Below are 12,874 nucleotides of genomic sequence, written 5' to 3'. Positions count from 1 at the left end.
CAATGAATATTCAGGGTTGATTTCTATAGGATTGACTGGCTTGATCTCATTGAAGTCCAAGGAACTCTCAAGAGTCTTCTCCAGCACCACAGTTTGAAAGCATCGATTCTTCAGCACTTAGCCTTCTTTATGATCTAGTACATCTGTACATGACTGCTGGAAAAACCACAGGTTCGACTATAGGGACTTTTGTTGGCAAAGTAATGTCTCTGCTTTTTAATATGCAAACTATGGGTGATGCTTTTTCATGGATCCCCATCTTAACCATCAAGGGTTGGCTGCTTAATACATGAACGTGTAGTTCATACCCTGCCCCCATCCCCCTGTGATAGTTCATTTTACAGTTTTTAGGCCCAAGTTTCTAAAGATTTGGAAGCAGGTGAGGGAAGTACAGTATATATTATTCCTCCATGACCACATTTTTCCAGGTGCTCCATTCCAGGAGACTATATTCTCTGTGAACAACTTTCCAACTGGGAAAGAGCTCAGAAATACCAACTCTAAACACTATGAGTGATGTTTTGAGCCCTTTTTCTTTTTTCAAAAAAGGCACTTCATATCAGCATACGATATGAAGAGAGCTGGGAATTCAGAAATATTTCCAATCGCTTCTTTCCCAGGGGACAAGAAACCTCATCAGACTAGGCCTCTAACCTGCTAAGAATGTGTGTGTCCACTGCAGAAGCCTACCTAAGGTGATGCCTTGTGGCTCCCCGTCACCCTCCCTGTGTGGTCGTTTCTCTAGAAACGCTCTGGAGGTCTAGACCAAGGAGGTATAAAACAGTGCTGTTTTAAGCCAGGTTTTGTACCCAGAGCGTCCCTGAGAAGTCCACAGCAGGATGCAGCAGTATCTCTTTGCAGTGGTTTTTTCAGAAAACCTCACCCAGACTCCCCCGTGTGAGGTTTCAGCATCTGCCTTCTCCCAACGAGAGATTCATCCAGAGAGATTTTAAGATTCTGCCCGTGCTTCTGCTCCCTCCCTGCCTCCTGTCCTGAATTAATTGTCTGTCTCCAAATGATGAGTTCCTGATTGAAGTTCCTGATTAGCCTGCTTCCTAGAGCCCTGGGAATATCTTCCTCCATAGACATCTGCATTATGCATACTGGTTTCATTTCTTATCACTCAGCTTCCTATTTTAATTACCTAAATTTGACAGTTAATGAATCGGGTTCTTAGAAGCGATGGCACTCAAGAGAAAAAATAGGATTTAGAAATTCTGTTTTGGAGTGGGGCTGCAGGACTATCCTCACCCCACCACCATCACCACCACCCCCCCACCTCACCCCTCTGCCCTGTCCACTGCACAGGAAACTGCTGCCCTGCCTTCTCCCGACAAGGTGACCTGAAGTAGAGTGGCAGAATTTTTTAGAACAACAGTACTCAGCTGTAGAGCTGCAGACCTCCACCAATTGCAGAAGCATTGCACTCCTCTCCACTGACAAGGGATGTTTGACACTATTCAGAGATGTCTGGCACACATTTGTACAATTGTTTTTCACACCTATGAGGATGCTGTTGTGAGTGATAGAACAAGACTGATTTAAAGTGTCACTGTATTTAAAGTAACTTTGTCATCCCCCCCTCCCAAGTCCCTACCTTGAACAGGTGTTAAAAATTCAACCACCATCATATGGGAGGTGACCTTAAAAGACCTCCTTTGTAATTGAGAGTGTGGGGAATTATTATTTTTTCTTTAATTTTGGGGGGTATATATTTGATTTACAATGTTGTGTTAGTTTCAAGTGAACAGCAACATGAATCTTTTATATTGTATATACATGTATGCATTCTTTTTCAGTTTCTTTCCCCATATAGGCCATTACAGAGTATTGAGTAGGTCTTTATTAGGTGTCTATTTTATATATAGTAGTGTGTGTATGTCAGTCCCATTCTCCAAATTTATCCCACCCTGTTGAGAATTACTACTCTAGAAAGTTTTTTTCACTGATGGAATATCTTCTCATGTGTATTTAAAGTCTACTTTTTTCCTTTTGAAATGAAAGTTGTTCACACACAAATCACTTGGCTTCTCTCATTTCCAGCTTGATTCAAGAGACAATAAAATATTTTTTTTATTTTTAAAATGTAATGTGCTGCGATTCATGGGGTCGCAAAGAGTCGGACACAACTGAGCAACTGAACTGAACTGAACTGAACTGAACTGAATGTGACTTTGTGAGTATTCTATCTTCAAGAAGTAAATTATCTACCTTTACACAAAGTGTGTAATCAAGGTGAAATGCTTTTACAATTTCAAAGTACTAAAAAGATATGTATTATTTATCATGATAACCATCAAAATAATGAGATTTCTACACATTCTTCAGTTCACTTCCTTGGATTCATAAGAAATCCTATCAAGGTGCTTTCAGCTACAGTTCGTAGAACACCTGATTCAGTTCAGTTCAGTCACTCACTCGTATCCGACTCTCTGCAACCCCATGAACCGCAGCACACCAGGCCTCCCTGTTCATCACCAACTCCCAGAGTTTACCCAAACTCAGGTCCATTGAGTCAGTGATGCTATCCAACCATCTCATCCTCTGTCGTCCCCTTCTCCTGCCCTCAATCTTTCCCAGCATCAGGGTCTTTTCAGATGAGTCAGCTCTTTGCATCAGGTGGCCAAAGTATTGGAGTTTAAGCTTCAACATTAGTCCTTCCAATGAACACCCAGGACCGATCTTTAGGATGGACTGGTTGGATCTCCTTGCAGTCCAAGGGACTCTCAAGAGTCTTCTCCAACACCACAGTTCAAAAGCATCAATTCCTCGGCGCTCAGCTTTCTTCACAGTCCAACTCTCAAATCCATACATGACTACTGGAAAAACCATAGCCTTGACTAGATGGACCTTTGCTGACAAAATAATGTCTCTGCTTTTTAATATGCTGTCTAGGTTGGTCATAATTTTCCTTCCAAGGAGTAAGCGTCTTTTAATTTCATGGCTGCAATCACCATCTGTAGTGATTTTGGAACCCCAAAAGATAAAGTCAGCCACTGTTTCCACTGTTTCCCCATCTATTTGCCATGAAGTGATGGGACTGGATACCATGATCTTAGTTTTCTGACTGTTGAGCTTTAAGCCAACTTTTTCACTCTCTTATTTCACTTTCATCAAGAAGCTCTTTAGTTCCTCTTCACTTTCTGCTATAAGGGTGGTGTCATCTGCATATATTTTTCCCTGCAATCTTGATTCCAGCTTGTGCTTCCTCCAGCCCAGCGTTTCTCATGATGTGCTCTGCATAGAAGTTCAATAAGCAGGGTGACAATATACAGCCTTGATGTACTCCTTTTCCTATTTGGAACCAGTCTGTTGTTCCATGTCCAGTTCTAACTGTTGCTTCCTGACCTATATACAGGTTTCTCAAGAGGCAGATCAGGTGATCTGGTATTCCCATCTCCTTCAGAAATTTCCACAGTTTATTGTGATCCACACAGTCAAAGGCTTTGGCATAGTCAATAAAGCAGAAATAAATGTTTTTCTGGAACTTCCTTCCTTTTTCCATGATCCAGCAGATGTTGGCAATTTGATCTCTGGTTCCTCTGCCTTTTCTAAAACCCGCTTAAACATCTGGAAGTTCACGGTTCACGTATTGCTGAAGCCTGGCTTGGAGAATTTTGAGCATTACTTTACTAGCGTGTGAGATGAGTGCAATTGTGTGGTAGTTTGAGCATTCTTTGGCATTGCCTTTCTTTGGGATTGGAATGAAAACTGACCTTTTCCAGTCCTGTGGCCACTGTAGAGTTTCCAAATTTGCTGGCATATTGAGTGCAGCACTTTAACAGCATCATCTTTTAGGATTTGAAGTAGCTCAACTGGAATTCCATCACCTCCACTAGCTTTGTTCATAGTGATGCTTTCTAACGCCCACTTGATATCACATTCCAGGATGTCTGGCTCTAGGTGAGTGATCACACCATCGTGATTATCTTGGTCATGAAGATCTTTTTTGTACAGTTCTTCTGTGTATTTTTGCCACCTCTTCTTAATATCTCCTGCTTCTGTTAGGTCCCTACCCTTTCTGTCCTTTATCGAGCCCATTTTTGCGTGAAATGTTCCCTTGGTATCTCTCATTTTCTTGAAGAGATCTCTAGTCTTTCCCTTTCTGTTGTTTTCCTCTATTTCTTTGCATTGATCATTGAGGAAGGCTTTCTTATCTCTCCTTGCTGTTCTTTGGAATTCTGCATTCAGATGGGTATATCTTTCCTTTTCTCCTTTGCTTTTCACTTCTCTTTTTCACAGCTATTTATAAGGCCTCCTCAGACAGCCATTTTGCTTTTTTGCATTTCTTTCTCGTGGGGATGGTCTTGATTCCTGTCTCCTGTACAGTGTCATGAACCTCCGTCCATAGTTCATCAGGCACTCTGTCTATCAGATCTAGCCTCTTAAATCTATTTCTCACTTCCACTGTATAATCATAAGGGATTTGATTTAGGTCATACCTGAATGGTCTAGTGGTTTTCCCCACTTTCTTCAATTTAAGTCTTCTAAACTGAAGAACACCTGATTAGAAGTGGCTTAAAAAATAAGATTTTGTTATCTGACCTAAGAAGTTTTGCTGCTTCATCTTCACATTTGCCTCCTTATGATTGCAACATGACAGCCGGGGCTCCAGGCATCACAAGTACACAACTGAACCAAAATTAGAAAAACTATTTTCCTTCTTTCAGGAGGAAATCTTTCCTAGAAGCCACCTATCCCCTTCAGCAGAATTCCATAAGTTTCTTATTGGCTGGAGTTGTCATATCCTTATCTCTAAAGCTGTCTCTGGCAAGCAGAATGATGTCATGGTTTCGTTTGACTACACAGCAGTCATTCCTTGGGGCTGACAAAGAGGCCACTATCCTTTAGCTTATGGGAGGAAAAACATCCACAAAAATAGGAGTCTGCAAACAGCAACAAGTGGGGGAAATGGCCATTTGCTGGGCCATCTGACATTTCACTCTCATTTCTTAAAATTTATTTATGGCTGTGCTGGGGCCTCGTTTTTGCACAGGCTTTTCTCTAGTTGTGGTGAGCACAGACTCCTCTCAAGTTGCAGTGCTCAGGCTTCTCATTGCGGTGGCTTCTCTTGTTGTGGAGTATGGGTTCTAGGGTGTGTGGTCTTTAGTAACTAGTTGAAGTACACAGGCTTAGCTGCTCCATGGCATGTGGGATCTTTCTGGATCAAGGATCGAACCCATGTCTCCTGCATTGGCAGGTGAATTCTTTACTGCTGAGCCACCAGGGAAGCCCTGTCATTTTTAAAAAATAAAGATTCAAAGACTTCCCTAGTGGTCCAGTGTTTATGAGTCCACACTTCTAATGCAGAGGGCACAAGTTTGATCCCTGGTTGGGGAATTGATTCCACATTAATCTTAAGGTGGCACAGCCAAAAAAAGAAAAAAAATTCAGCTAAGGTGATGAATTTGGGAAGAATATGAAAGCTCCCTGTCTCCCCTCCAAAAACAAAATCCTGTACTTATCTCCTTTTGTATTATATGTCCCTGATAAAGAAACTCTCAGGGAGAAGGCAATGGCACCCCACTCCAGTACTCTTGCCTGAAAAGTCCCATGGACGGAGGAGCCTGGTCGGCTGTAGTCCATGGGGTCATGAAGAGTCGGACACGACTGAGCAACTTCCCTTTCACTTTTCACTTTCATGCATTGGAGAAGGAAATGGCAACCCACTCCAGTGTTCTTGCCTGGATAATCCCAGGGACGGGGGAGCCTGGTGAGCTGCCGTCTGTGGGGTCACACAGAGTCAGACACGACTGAAATGACGCAGCAGCAGCAGCAGCAGCAGCAGGAAGTCGTATGTTGAAAAAATAGGAACAATTACATCCAATTATCTTGTGAGAATACCGATTAGTAGGATTGTATTTGTGTCCTTAAAGTGGAATTGTGGATCTGCGGGCATCTAAGAGAAGCAGGGAAGAGAATTCTCTTCTCTGGAGAATTAGGAATCCTAGAGGTTGGAGAAGGAAACCGGATATTCATGCGTTAGTTCAACAGCTATTTGAAGTGCGCCCCCTTGTGCCAGGTGCTGGACTAGGCACTGAGGGTAGTGTGGTGACTAAGACACCAACCCTCCTTTGCAGAATTCACAGTCTCTTCAAAGAGTCAGATACCCAACCTGGTGATCTCAGTGCACTGAGATAAGAGCTATGATGGGACTATAAGCCAGGAGGTCAGAGGGACAGACAGAAAGAGTTCAGATCTGGTCTTGGAGGTCTAGAGAGATTCAAAGAGAAAGTAACATAAAATCCCAGACCAGAGATGAATTTACCCTGAAGTTTATAGCGCTTAAGCTTTAGGCCCCACAATGAATGCCGCGAGTGTAGCACTTTCTAGACAGCAAGGAAAAATTGGATACAATTCGAAAGGACATTTACTAAGCATTTCTGCCACACTGTCCAAAGAGATCACAGAAGGACGGGATCAGAATCTCTAAGGTGCCTGTACTTTGTTCTGATTTTCATTTGGAATATTCTTTCATTTTGTACCTAATTTTGAATTCGTATTTTTTATCTTTTTTTTTCAAAGCTTCTCCCCAGACCAAATTGTCTAGGTTTCAGGCCCCATTAAACTTAGTTCTGCCCCTGCTTGTGATCTGAAGCATAAGTAGGTGTTTACCTGGCGGAAGCAGTGGAAAGAATTTTCATGGCGTTCTAAAACACCATGTGCAAAAGCCTGAATTAATAAAAAGGATATTTATAATCAGAGAACAGCTTATAGGTCTTTGTTGCTGGAGCATGGGACAGAGGTGAGGTTGGATCACTGGCCACATCGTGAGGGGCAGAAAAAATGATAGTGTTGACACAAGTCAGGTCCTCTGCTAAGCACCAGTATCCATGTGATCACTCTTATTCCTCATAATAATCCTATGCAGCCATTGCTGCAATTATTTCCATTTTACAGAAAAAAAGCTGAGAGTAGTGAACTAAAGGAATTTTCCTGTGGTTGCACAGTAAGTAGTAGAGTTAGTATTCCAGCTCAATATTGTCTGATGCCAAAGCTCAAGCATTTTATCACTAGGCTCTCCTGACTCCTAAACTACCCAGATTGCAGATGTGGTTAAGTTTGGCAGATGTCAGAGACCAAGGAAAGAAGCAAGCCTGGTGGCACTTCCCAGGGTAGCCTGGAATGAACGGGCAGAGTACATAGAAGGCAGCTCTTACTCAGTAGGGAAGGATCATTTCTGCTGAGACCCCGGGCTGGGGGCTGAGGCAGGGCACCCCCACAGCTCCCAGCACTGGAGCCCTTCTCTGAAGCCATAAGGGGGACACTGGGCTGAAACCAGGAGGGTCCCAGGGCAAAGAATTCTGCATTGAGGTCCTGTTCTTCTATAATATATCTGCTCAGAGCCACTGTCCTCTTTTTTCTAGAAAAACTGATAGAACTTCTCAAGGCAAACAGGTGTAGTTCAGCACAGGTGAACCTAGAACCCAGTTGATCAAGTCCTATTCTTTGGAACCAAAGAAGTTAACACTGCTTAAGTAGATAAATGAGAAAAAAATATTTTCTTCAAACTGATTTTCAGGAGGGACACTATTAAGTGCTTACATTGCAGAGGAAGAGTTTGGCTAAGGGGTATAGTTATGGGACAGGTGATGGTGTCAGGCCAGGACCCAAGGAAAACTTCAGTCCCTACCCAGACCATCCACTTCTTTCTTCACAGTGGCCAAGGATGCTGTTTCCTGAGAGAAGAAAGACCTTTTGTTATTTCCCCCAACCCTGATAGAGAACTCTAGGTGGCTGGTGTGATACGTCTAGAAAAATCCTTCTCCCCCCATTTGGAAGGTTTAAGTAACATATGTTAAACAGCAAACTGTAAGACCTATGCCATTGATTTTGTGTGACTGCCAATCCTAATACTTGTGAATGCCATGATGTCTAAGCCAGCACTGTCCAGTATGGCAGGCATTAGCCGTGTGTGATTACTAAGCACTTGAAATATTCCTAGTCTGAGTTGAGATGTGTTGTAAAACACACATCACATTTCCAAGACTTAGTACCAAAAAAAAGAAAATATTAATAATTTTTATGTTTGATTACATTACAATGATAACATCTTGGATATATTGGACTAAACACAGAATTTTTTAAAATGAATTTCACCCCATCTAGTTACTTTTTAAATTTTTTAAAATAAATATTTATTTTTGGCTGTGCTGTGTCTTTATTGCTACGTGGGCTTTTCTCTAGTTACGGTGCACAGGCTTCTCATTGAGTGACTTCTGTTGTTGCAGAGCACAGACCCGAGGGCATACAGGCTTCAGCAATTGTGGCTCCGAAGCTCAAAAGCACTTACTCAATAGTTGTGGCGAATGGGCTAACTTGCTCCTCGGCATGTGGGATCTTCCTGGTCCAGGGATCAAACCCGCATCACCTGCATTGGCAGGCAGATCCTTTACCACTGAGCCACCAAAGAAGCCCCTACTTTTAAAATATTTTGTAAAAAAATTTATTGGCATAGAGTTGATTTACAGTGTTGTGTTAGTTCCAGGTATACAACAAAGTGAATCAATTTTGTGTGTGTGTGTATATATAAATATAATCTCCAGTCTTTTTAAGATTCTTTTTCCACATAGGTTATTGAGTAGAGTTCCCTGTGCTATGCAATGAAAGTGTTAATCGCTAAGTCACGTCCAACTGTTTGCAACCCCATGGACTGTAGCCCACCAGGCTCCTCTGTCCATGAGGTTTCCCTGGCAAAAATAGTGGTGTGGGTAGACATTCCATTCTCCAGGGGATCTTCCTGGCCCAGGGATCAAACCCAGGTTTCCTGCATTGCAGGCAGATTCTTTACCATCTGAGTCACCAGTGTGGCTATTAGGAAATGTTAACTGTTGTATGTGATGGGCTTCTGTGGTTTATGGTATATTGGACAGCACTGCTCTAGATGTTTGAATAGCTAGATACCTTGAGGACCTGCTTTTCTATGAAGAGCACTAAACGCACCACAGAAAAGTCAGCCTGGTCTCATTCCTGGATGTAATTTTCCACCCATCGTGTCAGAAAAATTGTATTTTCAGTAAAAAGGAGTCATCCTTACTCTGTTATTTCTGTGTTCAAAGAGAGGGTGAACACAGCATGTCCTGGGCAATGGGGCTGATGTTTTCCTATATAGTGGTTCTTAACTTTGGCTGTGCATTAGAACCACCTGGGGACTTTAGAAAATTCTGAGGTCAGGCTACACCCCAGACTACTTAAGTGGCAATGTGTGGGAGTGAGACCCGGGCATCAGGGTTTTCCTAAAGTTTCCCCAGGCGATTACACTGCAGCTGGGCTGTTCAGCGATTCAGAAATCTTGCTGTATAAGAAAGGCAGGTGTCTGGGACTTAACAGCAGGTGAATATTTCATCAGATACACATGTCAAAAGGTAACAGAATCACTGATTTCCTCACACTGAGCTTAGATAACCAAATAAAATGTAGCTTCTTTGTATTCTAGAATGGATCTGAACTTCCTCCTGACTCCCCTTCCCCAATGGCACACACAAACACACAAAAACCCAAACACACACACAAAAAAAGAAAACAAAACTTTGCTAAGCCTGGTGTCTCTATCTATGCTAAACTGAGTAGTCTCTTTGCACTAGCTGGAGATCTTAGACTTAAAATGCTTTGTATTTCATTTAATTTTTTTTCTTTAAATTTGTTTTATTGAAGTATAGTTGTCTTACAATGTTGTGGTAATTTGTGCTGTGCTGCAAAGTGACTCCAGTTATATATATATATGTGTGTGTGTGTGTGTTCTTTTTCATATTCTTTTTCCATTATGATTTATCACAGGTTACTGAATATAGTTCCCTGTGCTATACAGTAGGACCTTGTTGTTTATCCATCCTTTATATAACACATCTACTAACCCCAAACTCCCAGTCTATCCCTCTCCATCAGTCCCCTCCTCCTTGGCAACCACAAGTATATTCTCTATGTCTGTGAGTCTCTTTCTATTTCATAGATAAGTTCACTTGTGTTATATTTTAGATTCCATATATGTGATATCGTATGATACTTGTCTTTCTCTTTCTGACTTACTTCACCTAGTGTGACAATCTCTAGGTCAATCCACATTGCTGCAGATGTCATTATTCCAATTCTTTTTCTTGGCCAAATAGTAGTGTGTGTATATACCCCACATCTTTTTTATGTTTTAATTTTCATATGTATTTAATAAATTTACAAAGTTTAATTTTTCCTTATAATTTGTACAGAAGACTCAAATATGGACAATCTGTATTTTTTCTCAGTTCAGTCGCTTAGTCATGTCCAACTCTTTGTGACCCCATAGACTGCAGCATGCCAGGCCTCTCTGTCCATCACCAACTCCTGGAGTTTACTCAAACTCATGTCCATTGAGTTGGTGATGCCATCCAACCACCTCATCCTCTGTTGTCCCCTTCTCCTCCCGCCTTCAATCTTTCCCAGCATCACGGTCTTTTCAAATGAGTCAGTTCTTCACATCAGGTGGCCAAAGTATTGGAGTTTCAGATGCAACATCAGTCCTTCCGGTGAATATCCAAGACTGATTTCCTTTAGGATGGACTGGATGGATTTTGCAGTCCAAGGGACTCTCAAGAGTCTTCTCCAACACCACAATTCAAAAGCATCAATTCTTTGGTGCTCAGCTTTCTTTAGAGTCTAACTCTCACATCCATACACGACTGCTAGAGAAACCATAGCCTTGACTAGACGGACCTTTGTTGACAAAGTAATGTCTCTGCTTTTGAATATGCTGTCTAGGTTGGTCATAACTTTCCTTCCAAGGAGTGTCTTTTAATTTCATGGCTGCAGTCACCATCTGCAGTGATTTTGGAGTCCCAAAAAATAAAGTCTATCACTGTTTCCACTGTTTTCCCATCTATTTGCCATGAAGTGATGGGACCGGATGCCATGATCATAGTTTTCTGAATGTTGAGCTTTAAGCCAACTTTTTCACTCCTCTTTTGCTTTCATCAAGAGGCTATTTAGTTCTTCTTCAGTTTCTGCCATAAGGGTGGTGTCATCTGCATATCTGAGGTTATTGATATTTCTCCCGGCAATCTTGATTCCAGCCTGTGCTTCCTCCAGCCCAATGTTTCTCATTATGTACTCTGCATATAAGTTAAATAAGCAGGATGACAATATAGAGCCTTAACGTACTCCTTTTCCTATTTGAAACCAGTCTGTTGTTTCATGTCTAGTTCTAACTGTTGCTTCCTGACCTGCATACAGATTTCTCAAGAGGCAGGTCATGGGGTCTGATATTCCCATCTCTTTCAGAATTTTCCACAGTTTGTTGTGATCCACACAGTCAAAGGCTTTGGCATAGTCAATAAAGCAGAAATAGATGTTTTTCTGGATCTCTCTTGCTTTTTCGATGATCTAACGGATGTTAACAATTTGATCTCTGGTGTTTTTCCAAAAAGATACAAATGAACTTAATTTACAAAACAGAAACGTACTCACAAACTTAGAGAATGAGCTTCTGGTTGTCAGGGGGAAGGGTAGGGGACAAGGATAGATTGGGAGTTTGTCCCACATCCTTTTTATCCATAAAATGCTATCTTTCAGAATATCATCCCTGCCCTCCTTCTTTACTAAGATGGAGTCAAGGAAAGACAATATATGGGAGAGACACTGTGTGCACTGACCTCATGGCAGAGGGAAAGCCGAACCCTCTGGCCTGAGACTGGTCCTGGGGCCAGGTCGGGCCAGTGTTAGCTCACACCTGGGCCCTACATCTTCTGCTGGGTTCTGCTGCCCAGGTCTGCCGTGGATAGGGCCAATCCTCTGCTGCCTTCCTCAGCATTCCTCTTCTCACTGTGAGTTGCCAATCCCGGAGTGCACCCCATTCCCTCTTTTGGGGCCTGCAACCTGGCTGCTCCACAGAGGGCACATTGAAGGGTTTTGGCCTGAGCTTCACGTCCCACCTCCCCAGCAAGGCTGGGCTTCTGGATCCCTATGGCCACACCAGAGAGCTCATCCCTGCCCTCTCTCTGTGTTACCTCAACTCCTCCTTGGTTACTCATGATTAGGTTGGGCCTTGAACAAGTGTCACTCATAGAGTCAACAATGGGAAGAGAAGCTCCGAATCTATCAGCTGATTCCATATGTCCCTTCCCAGGCTGAGGTCCGGAGAAGTCAATGGCACCCCACTCCAGTACTCTTGCCTGGAAAATCCCATGGACAGAGGAGCCTAGAAGGCTGCAGTCCATGGGGTCACTGAGGGTCGGACACGACTGAGCGACTTCCCTTTCACTTTTCACTTTCATGCATTGGAGAAGGAAATGGCAACCCACTCCAGTGTTCTTGCCTGGAGAATCCCAGGGACGAGGGAGCCTGGTGGGCTGCCATCTATGGGGTCGCACAGAGTCGGACACGACTCAAGCGACTTAGCAGCAGCAGCAGTGTATATATCAGTGCTACTTTTTCAGTTTGCCCCACCCTCTGCTTCTCCCCCTGTGTCCACATGCCCGTTCTCTACGTCTGCATCTCTATTCCTGCCCTGCAACTAGGATCATCTGTACAGTTTTTCTAGATTTCACATATATGCGCTCATATACGATATTTGTTGTTCTCTTTCTGACTTGCTTCACTCTGTATGACACACAGAGTTCATCTTCTTAACCTCTTCTCTCCCTCCATGAGGACCCTTCCCCTCTGCATGCTCCCCACTTCTCTTCTTGAGAGGTGTAAAGACAAAGAGCTCTAAGAAAATATTCTTTTGACATGAGAGGCCCAGGATGTCTCACTACCAAAAGACTTTTCAGAAAGAGCTGAAGTACAATATTTTAAAAGTAAATGTGTGTGCCAGAAGACCATTCAGTTGGGTTAGCTATCAATCATTAAGCCTCCTACTCCCAACAGAATTGAATCCGTCTCTGTGGAGTCCAAGTCCTTGCTT

This window comes from Capricornis sumatraensis, chromosome X, assembly GCF_032405125.1.
Source record: "Capricornis sumatraensis isolate serow.1 chromosome X, serow.2, whole genome shotgun sequence".
Taxonomy (NCBI): domain Eukaryota; kingdom Metazoa; phylum Chordata; class Mammalia; order Artiodactyla; family Bovidae; genus Capricornis; species Capricornis sumatraensis.
The sequence above is the reverse complement of the archived record's forward strand: the minus strand, read 5'-3'. Positions refer to the sequence as shown.